The following is a 13,140-nucleotide window of genomic DNA, read 5'->3' on the forward strand; positions in this document are numbered from 1 at the left end:
GGGCTTGTTGTTTTGTCAAGTATCTATCACAAAGAGTATAAATGAGCCATTTAGCAATGTGAAAACCAACGTGATATAGGACGAGGAAATCTCACACTCTCCTCGTTTTCTCCATTTATGTCTTGAATCACTAAGCCCTCTCTCTTTCTATATTTCTCTCTATCTCTGTCTCTCTTGAACCTCATAGTCTGAGAAACATTGTTGTGATCAAAAGGAAGGATGGAGGAAAGGTATGCAGATCCAGTGAAGACGACCAGTCAACCGGTCTTGCGAAGGAAAGGAGGCCTGACGACTATGCCTTTTGTCATAGGTGATATATTGTTCGAAAAACAGAGTTTTTTAGTTTAGACACACCAAATATTCTAACAAGTTCATTGTAAATTTTGTATTTGAATTGAACACAACATGGATAGATAGAATTAAACACAAATAGGTACGGTATTTTTTATGGAGGTTATGTCTTTTTTTTTGGTTCATTATGTTTTTTAGACACAATAAATTGTTTTTCGACAACATTTTTTTACCCTTTTATAGTACAATTTACACTGCCAAATATTCTAAAAAGTGTTTCGTAAATCATGATTTTGTATGAGAATTGAATGCAATGTGGAAGGATAGAATTGAACCCAACTAGGTAGGTATTTTTTATGGAGGTCATCTCATATGTTTTTTGTCCATACTGATTTTTAGACACACCAAGTTGTTTTTCTGCAACACTTTTTTACCTTTTATATAGTACAATTTAGGCTGACAAATATTCTAACAATTATTTCGTAAATTATGATTTCGTATTTGAATTGAACACAACATGGAAGGACAGAATTATCTCATTTTTTTTTTTTTTTTGTTTCATACTGATCTTTTGTGCAGCAAATGAGGCACTTGAGAAGGTAGCAAGTGTGGGGCTTCATGCAAATATGATTTTGTACCTGAAAAATGAGTATCACTTGTCTATTGTGACCGGAACTAGCATTTTGTTCCTGTGGAATGCAGTATCAAATTCTTGCCTACCTTTGGGGCCTTTCTTTCGGATTCTTACTTGGGTCGGTTCTGCGTGGCTGGACTCGGATCAATTGTTACTATACTTGTACGAACATATTTCCATGAAATTTCTCTGTTATATATTTTTTATTTGTGAATTGCATGCACATATATATGCACAAAAAAGACTACTAGTCTGTTTGTTTCGTTTTCATTTTTGATATCTTCGTTTTTCATCCTTTTGGAAACAAAAACAATCAAAAGTTTTAAAACCACCCATTGTTTTTATTATTTCATGTCATTTTTCTTTATTTCTTTGCAAAAATAAATTTGAAAATTCACTAGAAGAAAAAAACACTTAAGGGTGTGTTTGGTAACGTTTACGTTTTCAGTTTATATTTACAAAAATTTTATAAACTGGTTTTTGTTTATTTTTAGAAAAACATAAACTACAAACGTGTTTGGTAATTGACAAAATGTTTAAAAAAAATTTAAAATATAAAAAAGAGTGAGAAATGGCGAGTGGTGGCAAGTGGCGGTGGAAGACGGTGGTGGAAAGTGGTGACGGTGGGTGGTGGGTGGTGGTGGTGGTGGTGGGTGGGTGGGTGGGTGATGGTGACGGGTAGTAGCGAGTGGGTGATGGTAGTGGTGGTGGCGGGTGGTGGTAGCGGGTAGGTGGCGGGTGGTGGTGGTGAGTGGATGGGTAACGGTGGCGGGTGGTGGGTGGTAGCAAGTGGGTGGTGGTGGCAGGTGGGCGGCGGATGGCAGGTGGTGGTAGGTGGTGGCGAGTGGTGATGGTGGGTGGATGGGTGGGTGACGGCGGCGGGTGGTGGGTGGTAACGAGTGGGTGGTGGTGGTGATGGTGGCGGGTGGTGATGGTGGGTGTGTGGGTAACGGTGGTGGGTGGTGGTGGCGGCGGGTGGTGGGTGGTGGTGGCAGGTGGGTGGCGGGTGGTGGTGGTGGTGGTGGTGGTGGTGGTGGGTGGGTGGGTGGGTGGGTGGGTGGCGGTGGCGGGTGATAGGTAGTAACGAGTGGGTGGTGGTGGTAGGTGGGTGGCAGGTGAGTGATGGATGATGGTGGTGGTGGGTGGTGGTGGTGGCAGGTGAGTGGCAGGTGGTGGTGGTGGGTGGCTAGTGGTGGCAGGTGGTGGATGGTGGTGGTGGTAAGTGGTGGTGGCGGGCGGTGGATGGTAATGGCAAGTGGTGGGTGGTGGCGGTTGGATGGCAGGTGGGTGGTGGGTGGTGGGTGGTGGGTAGTGGTAGTGGTGGTGGCGGTGGAGGCGGGTGGCGGAGGCGGAGGCAGAAGACGGTGGTAGAAAATGGTGGCGGGTGGTGGCTAGTGTTGGGTGGTAAAAAAAAAAAAAACTGAAAACTCAAAATGGAAACACATTTTTTGTGTTTTCATTTTTTGGCCAAATTTATAAACTGAGACCACTGATTTATAAATCAAAAATTTTACCAAACAAGTTTTTATTTGAGTTTTTTAAATTTTTGTAAATATAAACAGAAAACTGAAAACGTAAGTGTTACCAAACAGCACCTAAGTGTTCTTAAAAAAAGGGTCGTTTTCAAAAAATTTCCTGCAAAACACGGTTTTCTGAACTATTTTTTTTTTGTATCAATTTTTGAGAATAGATAACTGAATTTCAAACATGATACAAAACAGTCTACATATTTGGAGTTCATTTTGAAATTCAAAGGCTTTATTTTGTGATTGGAATCAACTACAAGAAAAGATCCCTAGCCTGCAATTCTACAAGCCCAAGTAACGTAACCTCTATAACCGGGTTTTAGTATATCCGCCTGTGGGGATATATTTCTGAGTACCAACACGTGGCAAGGTGACGCCGATGTGTCAGCCGAGGTGCCACGTGTCCTGGTCATTATGCCGAGGTTATCCCGACGTTGCCGAGGTTATCCCCGAAGATATCGGAATCCAAGATAAACGGATAAGGGACAAGAGTCCTAGAATAAAGAGGAGATTTAGCCAAGATAAGGATAAATCTCTTGGAGAGTTTATCTTTATCTCTTTAAGAGTCCAAGGTAAGTACTGAATTGGAGTCCACAGGAGTCAAGCTTCTAGTGGGACTAGGATTAAGGTAACTATAAAAGAGAGGCACCCCGTGGGTCTAAGGTACGCAATTTATGCTTTGAGTTTAACACTTGATTATCTTTGAGAGATATACTGACTTGATCGTCGGAGTGGCCCCGGGTGGAAGAGCCACCGCCGGAGCCTTTTCTTTATGTTACAGGTTAACTGAAGCCATCTATTCTGCTGGTGCTCTCTAGCTAATTAATAAACGGGCAGTGTGGTCAAGAAAATTACTCACACAATTTGGCGCCGTATGTCAGAAATTAGAAGAATAGATGGCCAATAACGGACAGAAGGAAAAGATTGGGGACGACACTCCTGCTGGGAGTGGCAGACCTATCGACCTTGATATTGAAGGAGACAACAACAATCCAGAAACTCGTGACCAGGGCCACGAAGAGAAAGACGTCGGCCAGGAGGGCGACACTTCAAAGAAGACAGACCAAAACAAGTACTATACCGAAGATAACCTCCAGGTATGGACGGATAGGTGCATGCGGAGGGATGAAGAAGTAAAAGAATTGGCAAATAAGTCGGCAGACCTGCAGTCGGTCGTCAACTTCATGATGCAAAACAATGTCATGCAGTCACCGTACCCGCTGCACGACATGCCGATTCCAGCAACTAATACCCAGAAGGGAAGAAGGAAAACAATGCCTGTAACAAGTCCGCGGGGGACCTCGCTACAGTTCGGACTCGATTTGTGTTACGGTTCTAAGTCTGAACCAAAGAGTCCAAATCCGGCAAATCGTTTTGAGAAAACAGATTTTTGAAAGAAGTGCCAAACATGGACTGCTTTGCCAGATACAGAGTCGCCACCTAAATATTTTGTTTTGGGAAATTTAGGAAACCCTGACTCGGTGCCAAAGGCCACGTGTCCGTCATCACCAAAGTTGTCTCGGCTCGGGAACTTGGGTACGATTGGGGAAGGTCACTTCGTGAGCACCCCCGCTCGCCCGATCAAAGATCGGCCTCTACTAACCATGATATCTATTTTTGAAAAATTTGTGTGTTCTTATTCCGGTTATTAGCCTAGGTTACTATGTGATGTACACAGCATATAAGTATAGACTGGGTCGCCCGAATTGGAACAAAACATTTCATGTTTAATTTTGAAAGATGGTTTGCTACTCGTAAGTAGGCTTAAAATGCAGATTTTGCCACCCTCAGGTGGGCTTAGAAGAGATGGTTTTGAAACTATCTAGTGGGCTTAAAACAAACAGTTGATGATTTATTCCAATCCAAGTAACCCAACCTTCACCCACAGGCACTCAGGCAGATATATCACATAAGCATTTAGCCTCATGGTAAGCATGCTATTCATGGCAGTCACTCGCATGCATGCAAGGATGTTAAAGCATAAAACTTACCGAGTACTCCAAGCCAAAACAGAAGTTTACATTAGAAATCATGCATGATCCTAAGTATACAGAAATGCCCAATGCAACACATGCAAAATGCAACTATAGCAGGCTCGGCTATTCTAAACATGGCGTATGGAATGCTACAACTAACATGTATTCAATTTGGAATTGAAAGTACAATGCAGTTAGTATGATGCGCCGAGCCCGGTGCATGCAATACAGATGAATGATGCAAACATGCTGTCATACTGTATGCTAATTTAAACATGCCCTAATCTAAACATCATAAGCGGATAAATAAAAGGGAGAAAGACATGGGGTTGGAAGACATACAACACACACACGCACACTTATTACAGTTGTGCCCTCGCGCAGAGGGTCCGAATAAATAATACAGTCCCAAATGAAAGAATAGTACAGTCCAAATATTACAGTCCGAATAATATACAAATTCCTAATTAATTAACAAATTAAATAAGAAAACTGTAAAACTGGCGTGCAAGCCAGGGACTGCCTTGCTCCTGATGAATGATGCATGTCTGGGCTGCCTTCGCGGAAATCCACTGGGATGCCCCAATTAGCCTCTGTTTTGTGATTTTTCTTGGAAAGCGCGCCAAACTCCGGAAGTTTGCTGATTCTTCATTTTGCTGCAACAGAGAGCAGGAAAGGGGCATAGCAATGTATTTTCACAAATATATGCATGCCTCGATCCTCGTGCCACCAATCACGCATACCGAGGCATGATGGCCGAAGAGTCGAATTGCACAACTCAATATAGAATGAATGCACATGAAAACACAACAAGACCTAACTCCATCATGGATGATCCGGAGTGTCGGTGACTGGGGAATTGAGACACATTCCGTCACTCGGAGTACGAAATGCACCTCGTTTCCCGTGCCCGGGCTAACTCCTATTCTGAACACGATGCAATATGCATGATATGCATGAAATGCAACTAAGATACAACCTAGCATGCACTATGCTGTAAAAAGAGATGTCTCGAAATGCGTGCACGCAGACACGCAAACCGAGGAAATGCATGAATGCGATCTAAGATACAGCCTAGCATGCACTATGCTGTAAAAAGGAGATGCCTCGAAATACGTGCACACGGGCACGCAAACTGAGGAAATGACATACACAATGCAAATGACATGGAAATATGATATAGGCTTATACTAACATGAGAGAGCCTCAACCATGCTCACAAAAGAGGCCAGTAGATGAAAATGAAGTGCCTCGAAATGCGTGCACACGGGCACGCAAACCGAGGCAATGGCATACGCAATGCAAATGCATGGAATGGCATATAGAATGCAACATGGACTTATACTAACATGAGAGAGCCTCAGCCACACTCACATAAGAGGCCGATAGATGAAAATGAAGTGCCTCGAAATGCGTGCACACGGGCACGCAAACCGAGGCAATGACATACGCAATGCAAATGCATGAAAATGGCATATAGAATGCAACATGGACTTATACTAACATGAGAGAGCCTTAGCCACACTCACATAAGAGGCCGATGGATGAAAATGAAGTGCCTCGAAATGCGTGCACACGGGCACGCAAACCGAGGCAATGGCATACGCAATGCAATGGCATGAAAATGGCATATAGAATGCAACATGGAATCTAAGCATTGAAATGTGGGGGAAAACAGCCCCGAAACGAGGCGAAAACACACCCGATGGATGGAATAGTCCCGAAATATGAATTTTGGCACCCGAAATGGCCTATAGCTATACCAAACATGCACAATATGGACATGCAATGAAAATACAGAAGCAAGACAATCCCAAGATAAGCATTTTTCCAGTTCAAAACATGGCCAAACAGCAAGCAAAGATAGGGCAACAATGGCATGCAAAAATGGCCCTAAACATGAGATTATGAAGCAACTCATAGCTTCTAACTCCAAATAGGTTAGGGCCCTTCAACAAAATTGAAGAGGGGCCCAAAATATGATGTTTTCCAGAACTGTAAAAACCCCAAAAACAAACACAGGTATGGCTGCACTCCCATGCAAGAAAAAGGGCCAAAAGGTGGCCAAAGAGGCAAGTGGTATATGAAAAGCCCAAAATGAAAAATTCCCTTCTACAAAATTGAAGAGGGACAAAAAATATGACTATTTACAGAACTGTAAAAACTCCAAAACAGTATACAAACATGCTAGAAATGCAATGCAAAATGAGGCTCAAAAGTGGCTATAACACAAAGTATGCAAAATATTCATCAAACAGCCAAAGATCCTTAATTAAACATGAAGAATAGGCCAAAATAATACTATTTATAGGCCTGTAAAAAGACCAAAAACAGAAGCATGATAGGCTGCCAAAGCATGCAAAAATGGGGATTAAAAGAGAGATATAACATGAAGTGTATAAAATATGCCTCAAACCATGAAAGGCCCTTAATGAAACATGAAGAATGGGCTAAAATAAGAGCTTTTATAGCTCTGTAAAATGACCAAAAATGGAACCAAGATAGGCTGCCAAGTCATACAAGAATAGGGGACCAAAGAAGGATACAAAGACAAGTGGTACATGGAGGTCCCAAACAAAGATGAGCCCTTCTTCAATGTTGAAGAGGGGCTCAAAATAAGCCTACTTATAGTTCATGAGAAACTCCAAAATAGATCACACGTAGGTTAGAAAAAGCATGCAAAATATTGACATTCAAAGAGGGTATTGAAGCAAGTGCAAGATGGAGGGCTCAAACAGGATTGAGCCCTTAATGAGACATGAAAATGAGCTCAAAAAAATGACCTTTTCAGTTTTGGTCGGAGCTCAAAACAATAAGCATGTATGGCTTGCAAAAGATACAAGAAATGGGCCAAAAAGGGGAAATTGCAACTCACCCTTGAAGACCAATTCTTTTGTTGCTTCTTGGGCCAAATTTGTTGCCTCTTAGCTGCTGGAATTCCTCCCCTTGCTGTTGGATTGGAGTGGTGGTGGTAGAGCTTGGTGGTGTAGAAGAAATGGTAGTGTAGAACTTGAAGGTTTTCAAGGAAATGAGGGAGATGGAGAGGGAGTTATGTCTCAAGGCTTGAAGACAATTTTTTCTAACCCTTGTATGCAATGTTGCCAGCTGATTATATGGACAAGAAAGGGGGAGTAAAGGAGGGGCAAAAGGTGGGGGGAAATAGGCAAGTTTTCCCCCACAAAATATCCCCCGGATTGGGATATTTTATGGGGGATAAAGCTATATAGCTGTAAAGTGAACAGTGTGAGGATCATGGCCGGCCAGGTATTTTTGTTTCAGGTGGCCGGCCGGCCACACCCCCTAGCCGGCCGGCTAGGGGTCAAAAGGGTCAAGTTGGTTTAGTGGCCGGCCACCACATAATGGTGTCCTCCCATGTGCCCTCAACACAACCCTGTGGTTAAAAGTCCAAGAAAGTGGCTCAAGGGTGTTCAACATTGGCTCGGAAGGAGGGGTTCAAAAGGGTCAAGCAACATTAGTGGCCGGCCACCAACTTTTAGGGTCCTCCCAAGTGTGTACATCACAAGTATGTGGTTCAAAGTTCAAGAAAGTGGCCCCAAGGTGTTCAACATTAGCCCGGAAGGAGGGGTTCAAAAGGGTCAAGTAACATTAGTGGCCGGCCACCAACTTTTAGGGTCCTCCCAAGTGTGTACATCACAAGTATGTGGTTCAAAGTTCAAGAAAGTGGGCCCAAGGTGTTCAACATTAGCCCGGAAGTGTGAAAAACGAGCATCGGAGGGCGTCGGGGGATATATAACTGGTTGCTGCAACAATTACTGGCCTCCCATCCTTCTACGGCCTTCCCAGTGATAAAACAGAGGTACCTGCCAAAAATGAACGAAAATCGTTGCAAAACGAAAGTTCCGGGGCCAAAACGCGCAGTTCGGGGTCCCGAAAATGGGTTGTTAAGCACCAAAAGTGGTGTTCGACCACGAAGTGGGTCTCTCAGGCCCCAGTGTCCCTCAAAAGGGAGTAGAAAGGAAGTATGCCAAAAATCAGAACAAACGGAGATGGTTAGGCGGTCCCGAATCGAGGCACACGGCCTGACGGCTCCGAAAACCGGGAACCGGGCCCCGAAATGGGCAAAATGGCCTACGGCCACCAAATGTAGCCCATGGCCACTAAGAGATGGTCTACAGGACCTCTCCCTCCCCTCAGGAAAAGAAACAGAGAAAACCGAGTCTGGTTCGCAAACCGAGGCAAGGCACAAAAGAGTCCGGAAGTCCGGAGGCAGGGCTCACGGCCAAGACTCTGAAACTTCTGAACGAGCACATTATGCAATATCACCGAGCGCTCAATCGGTGATGTCTGAGTCTTAAGGTCGGTCAAAAATGGGGTGTCTACAGTTGCCCCTCTTTGACAGAACTCAAAAGTCACAAGTGACGGGAGTGAATGTCAAAGCCCAGAGACGACCCATTTTTGACAAGGCCGAAGACTTAGACAAACGTACAAAGTAAACAGAGATGTGCCCGCAGGCAGGGGGGGCAAAATGCAAAGCGATATGCAAGAAGCCGAACATAACTCAATGATCATGCAAATGCAGCAAGCTGTAATGAAGCAAGTATTCGCAAATAGATGCAACAGTTTTAAGCAAGAATGCAAAGCAACAACTACATTTCATGCAGTTAAGAATGCGGAGAATTATTCAATCCTCGCCACGTCTCACACGGAGAAGATACGATACCTGCGCGATCCGTCTGGTCGCACCAGCCTCAAATGAACCGTACATACAATATCGTGGCTGCAAAAGAGAGAAATTGCAACAAGTATAATATGCTACCAACATATATTCAATGTGACTCTGGAAGTTTGACACACGCAGTGCCGGTGAGTGAATGCATCGTGATGCGAGAGTGGGACATGCGTGACAACGCATGCTCAAGCATAGAGGTATGCCAATATCAAGAAATGTGCATAAAAATGTAGGTATGCTCATGAGAATGTAAGTTATGTGCATGATAGTGCAAAACGAGCATAAATCAGGGTGCCCGTTTGTCATGAAATAACGAGCACGGAAATGCGTGTTTCGGCGAAGGCAACTCGATCACGGCCTCCGATCCGCTTCCCGGAAAGGCTACAATTCATTCAAAAAGGATACACTTTGATTTTGATGAATGATGATGAGACACATGCCATATCTTGAAGCTGAAGTTCCGGCGGAGCAATTTCGCGACCGGAAGTGTACTTTTCTTGAACTTTTTTCAGGTCCCGGGAACTCCAATCTTCCTCAAAATTTGCAGAGAGCTAGGTGGGCATGTGGGGGACACCACCAGCCGTTTATCTTCCCAAGGGGATGCCACCGGCCACTTTTGCAAAAAGGAATTGGCTGGCCGGCTGGAAAAGGTGGCCGGCCGGCCATTTTCCAAAATCCGGGGCATTTTGGTCTTTTTCACCTCCTTTCTTCATGCTCCTTCATCCCAAGACCTTGAGCCTATAAATGCAGCCGAGAAATGCTCTCTTCTTGTCTCCTACACCATTTTCTTCTTCAGATCTGAGTTCCATACGCGTTTTCCAACGCCCCTCGCAAGTTGTTTTCGCGAAAATAGTCAGTTTCAAGCACTTTGAACTGATTAAATTTTGGTTTCGGAGCTTCTTTTCTCATTTTCGCCACTTGAGGTGAGTTTGTCTCAACATTTGGAAGATTTTCTCGGGGGTTGACTTTTGTTGACTTTTTCATTTCCCGAGAGTTGACTTTTGTTGACTTTCTCCAATCTTGGCTCATTTTCGCTCATTTTTGCTCCTTTTGCAGATCTTCTGAAAATGGCGGGTAATTCTCCTCATGGTGGAGGCTTTCCGGGTGCCGGAGACGATTTTGATCCCATGACTCTACCCCTGAGGGTCCGGCCTTTTATTCCCGGGAGGTACGCTCCGCCGGCACATGTCCTTCTTCGTGCCATTTTTCGTCATTTCACTGACTTTGACGAGCGAGCACCTGGGGATCTGCTTCTCCGAGAGCCAGAGCATCACCTCTCTCATGAGGCCCGAGAGGTATTTACTTAATTTTCTGCATTTTGCGTACATTTCGCACCTTTGCCATGCTTGAACACGCAGTTTAGCTTATGACATAGTACTTTGCTTGCATCCTGAACATGTAGTTTAAACACTCGAATTTCTGAACACTCGGCTCATTAATTAATTGCGAACGCACAGTACACATTAGTTAAGAGGTGAACACACGGCTCAAACACTGATTTGTCGAACACACAGCCCGAATTCAAAAGTGAACACACAGCCCACACTTTAAATTTTCTGAACACACAGCCTAGATTAGAATAGTGAACACGCAGCCCACACTGATTGAAAGTTGAACACGCAGCCCAAACTTCAAATTTTCTGAACACACAGCCCAGACTAAAATAGTGAACACGCAGCCCACACTGATTGAAAGTTGAACACGCAGCCCAAACTTCAAATTTTCTGAACACGCAGCCCAGATTAGAATAGTGAACACGCAGCCCACACTGATTGAAAGTTGAACACGCAGCCCAAACTTCAAATTTTCTGAACACGCAGCCCAGATTAAAATAGTGAACACGCAGCCCACACTGATTGAAAGTTGAACACGCAGCCCAAACTTCAAATTTCTGAACACGCAGTCCAGATTAAAATAGTGAACACGCAGCCCACACTGATTGAAAGTTGAACACGCAGCCCAAACTTCAAATTTTCTGAACACGCAGCCCAGATTAAAATAGTGAACACGCAGCCCAAACTTCAAATTTTCTGAACACGCAGCCCAGATTGATAGTGAACACGCAGCCCACACTGATTGAAAGTTGAACACGCAGCCCAAACTTCAATTTTCTGAACACGCAGCCCAGATTAGAATAGTGAACACGCAGCCCACACTAGTTGAAAGTTGAACACGCAGCCCAAGCTTAAATTTTCTGAACACGCAGCCCAGATTAAAATAGTGAACACGCAACCCACACTGATTGAAAGTTGAACACGCAGCCCAAGCTTAAATTTTCTGAACACGCAGTCCAGATTAGAATAGTGAACACGCAGCCCACACTGATTGAAAGTTGAACACGCAGCCCAAGCTTAAATTTTCTGAACACGCAGCCCAGATTAGAATAGTGAACACGTAGCCCACACTGATTGAAAGTTGAACACGCAGCCCAAGCTTAAATTTTCTGAACACGCAGCCCAGATTAGAATAGTGAACACACAGCCCACACTGATTGAAAGTTGAGCACGCAGCCCAAGCTTAAATTTTCTGAACACGCAGCCCAGATTAGAATAGTGAACACGCAACCCACACTGATTGAAAGTTGAACACGCAGCCCAAGCTTAAATTTTCTGAACACGCAGCCCAGATTAGAATAGTGAACACGCAGCCCACACTGATTGAAAGTTGAACACGCAGCCCAGATTAGAATAGTGAACACGCAGCCCACACTGATTGAAAGTAGCTTATACTGAACACACAGTTCGTACACTTCACTTCTGAACACACGGCTCATTCATTTTATTTGCATGCAGCTTATTTCTCTTCATCGGTACACAGCCCATTTCATTTCATCGGCACACAGCCTAAACTCTCAATTATTAACACATGTATTCATTCTGAATGCAGGTTGGTTCTCGCAGTGTACGGGGGTATGGTTCCACCGCCGCGCGGGACTGGTACGCTGAGCTCCCAGATGGTGTCCGAGATTTAGTAGACTTGGCAGGGTTCGGTTCCTTCTGCATTGGGCTGTCACGTTGTTCTGCCAGGAGGACACTGATGGCGGCCTTGGTAGAGAGATGGTGGGACACCACCAACTCCTTTCATTTCTCTACCACCGGGGACATGACTATGACCCCTCTAGACTTCACTGTGTTGACCGGCCTAGACATAGGAGGTTGGTCCATCCCCTATGACGAGGACATGGGCGAGTGGGAGGCTGCTTGGACATTTCTGCTGGGGGCTCGCCCGCCTGTTGACAGGGTTTCTGGGAGAGTCCGATATACTTGGTTCTCTTCCCACTTCCGGCGGGCGGAGATGGTGCCTGAGAATCCTGAGGAGACGGAGCAGTACGCCCGTGGTTTCCTTATGTTCCTCTTCGGGACTACCCTGTTCGCCGATAGAGGGAACACAGTCGGGTTATATCTACTGACCGCTCTGGTTGACCTATCAAAGGTCAGTCGGTACGACTGGGGTGGCGCCGGCCTAGCTACCCTTTACTTTTATATGAGCGCCACCTCCCGCGGGCGGGGAGACTTACTTGGCGGTTATTGGAGAGCCTGGGAGGTACTTTTCTGTCCCCTTGATTTACATTTCTGCTCTTCATTACTTGTACATTGCACACACAGCGCACTTTACAGTCTGTATTTTGCTCTCAGCACTTTGTACTTACATTCTGCACTGCTTTTCTCAGCTATGGGTCTACGTATACTTCCCAGCATTAGCCCCAGAGTTGGAGGTGTCAGGGCCCCCTGTGACCCCATATTCACTGGTATTCGAGGGCCCGCACCGGCCGAGACCCCGAGAGACTCTTATTTATCTGCGACAGTATTTTGACACTGTGCGCCCATCGGAGGTACTTCAGAACTTTCAGTTCTCTTCATTTTCATCTTTGATTTGCTCTGTGTATTCCCGATTTCTGATTGGCTTATGTATTTGTTATCCGCAGATCACATGGCAGCCTTGGGCACCCTTGGGCGATGGTCTCCGATTTCAGTATCCCGGAGGATCGGGCACCTCCCAGTACAGGTTCCTGCTCGAAGGACC

General features: G+C 44.9%; 1 pseudogene; it reads left to right on the forward strand.

The window, feature by feature from the left end:
• The first annotated feature begins 219 nt into the window (after positions 1 to 219).
• The window catches only part of LOC145805600 (protein NRT1/ PTR FAMILY 1.1-like), a 49,553-nt pseudogene continuing 36,632 nt past the window's right edge, over positions 220 to 13,140 (forward strand).

Source organism: Camellia sinensis, chromosome 13 (assembly GCF_055761805.1).
Source record: "Camellia sinensis isolate YWXY chromosome 13, ASM5576180v1, whole genome shotgun sequence".
NCBI lineage: Eukaryota > Viridiplantae > Streptophyta > Magnoliopsida > Ericales > Theaceae > Camellia > Camellia sinensis.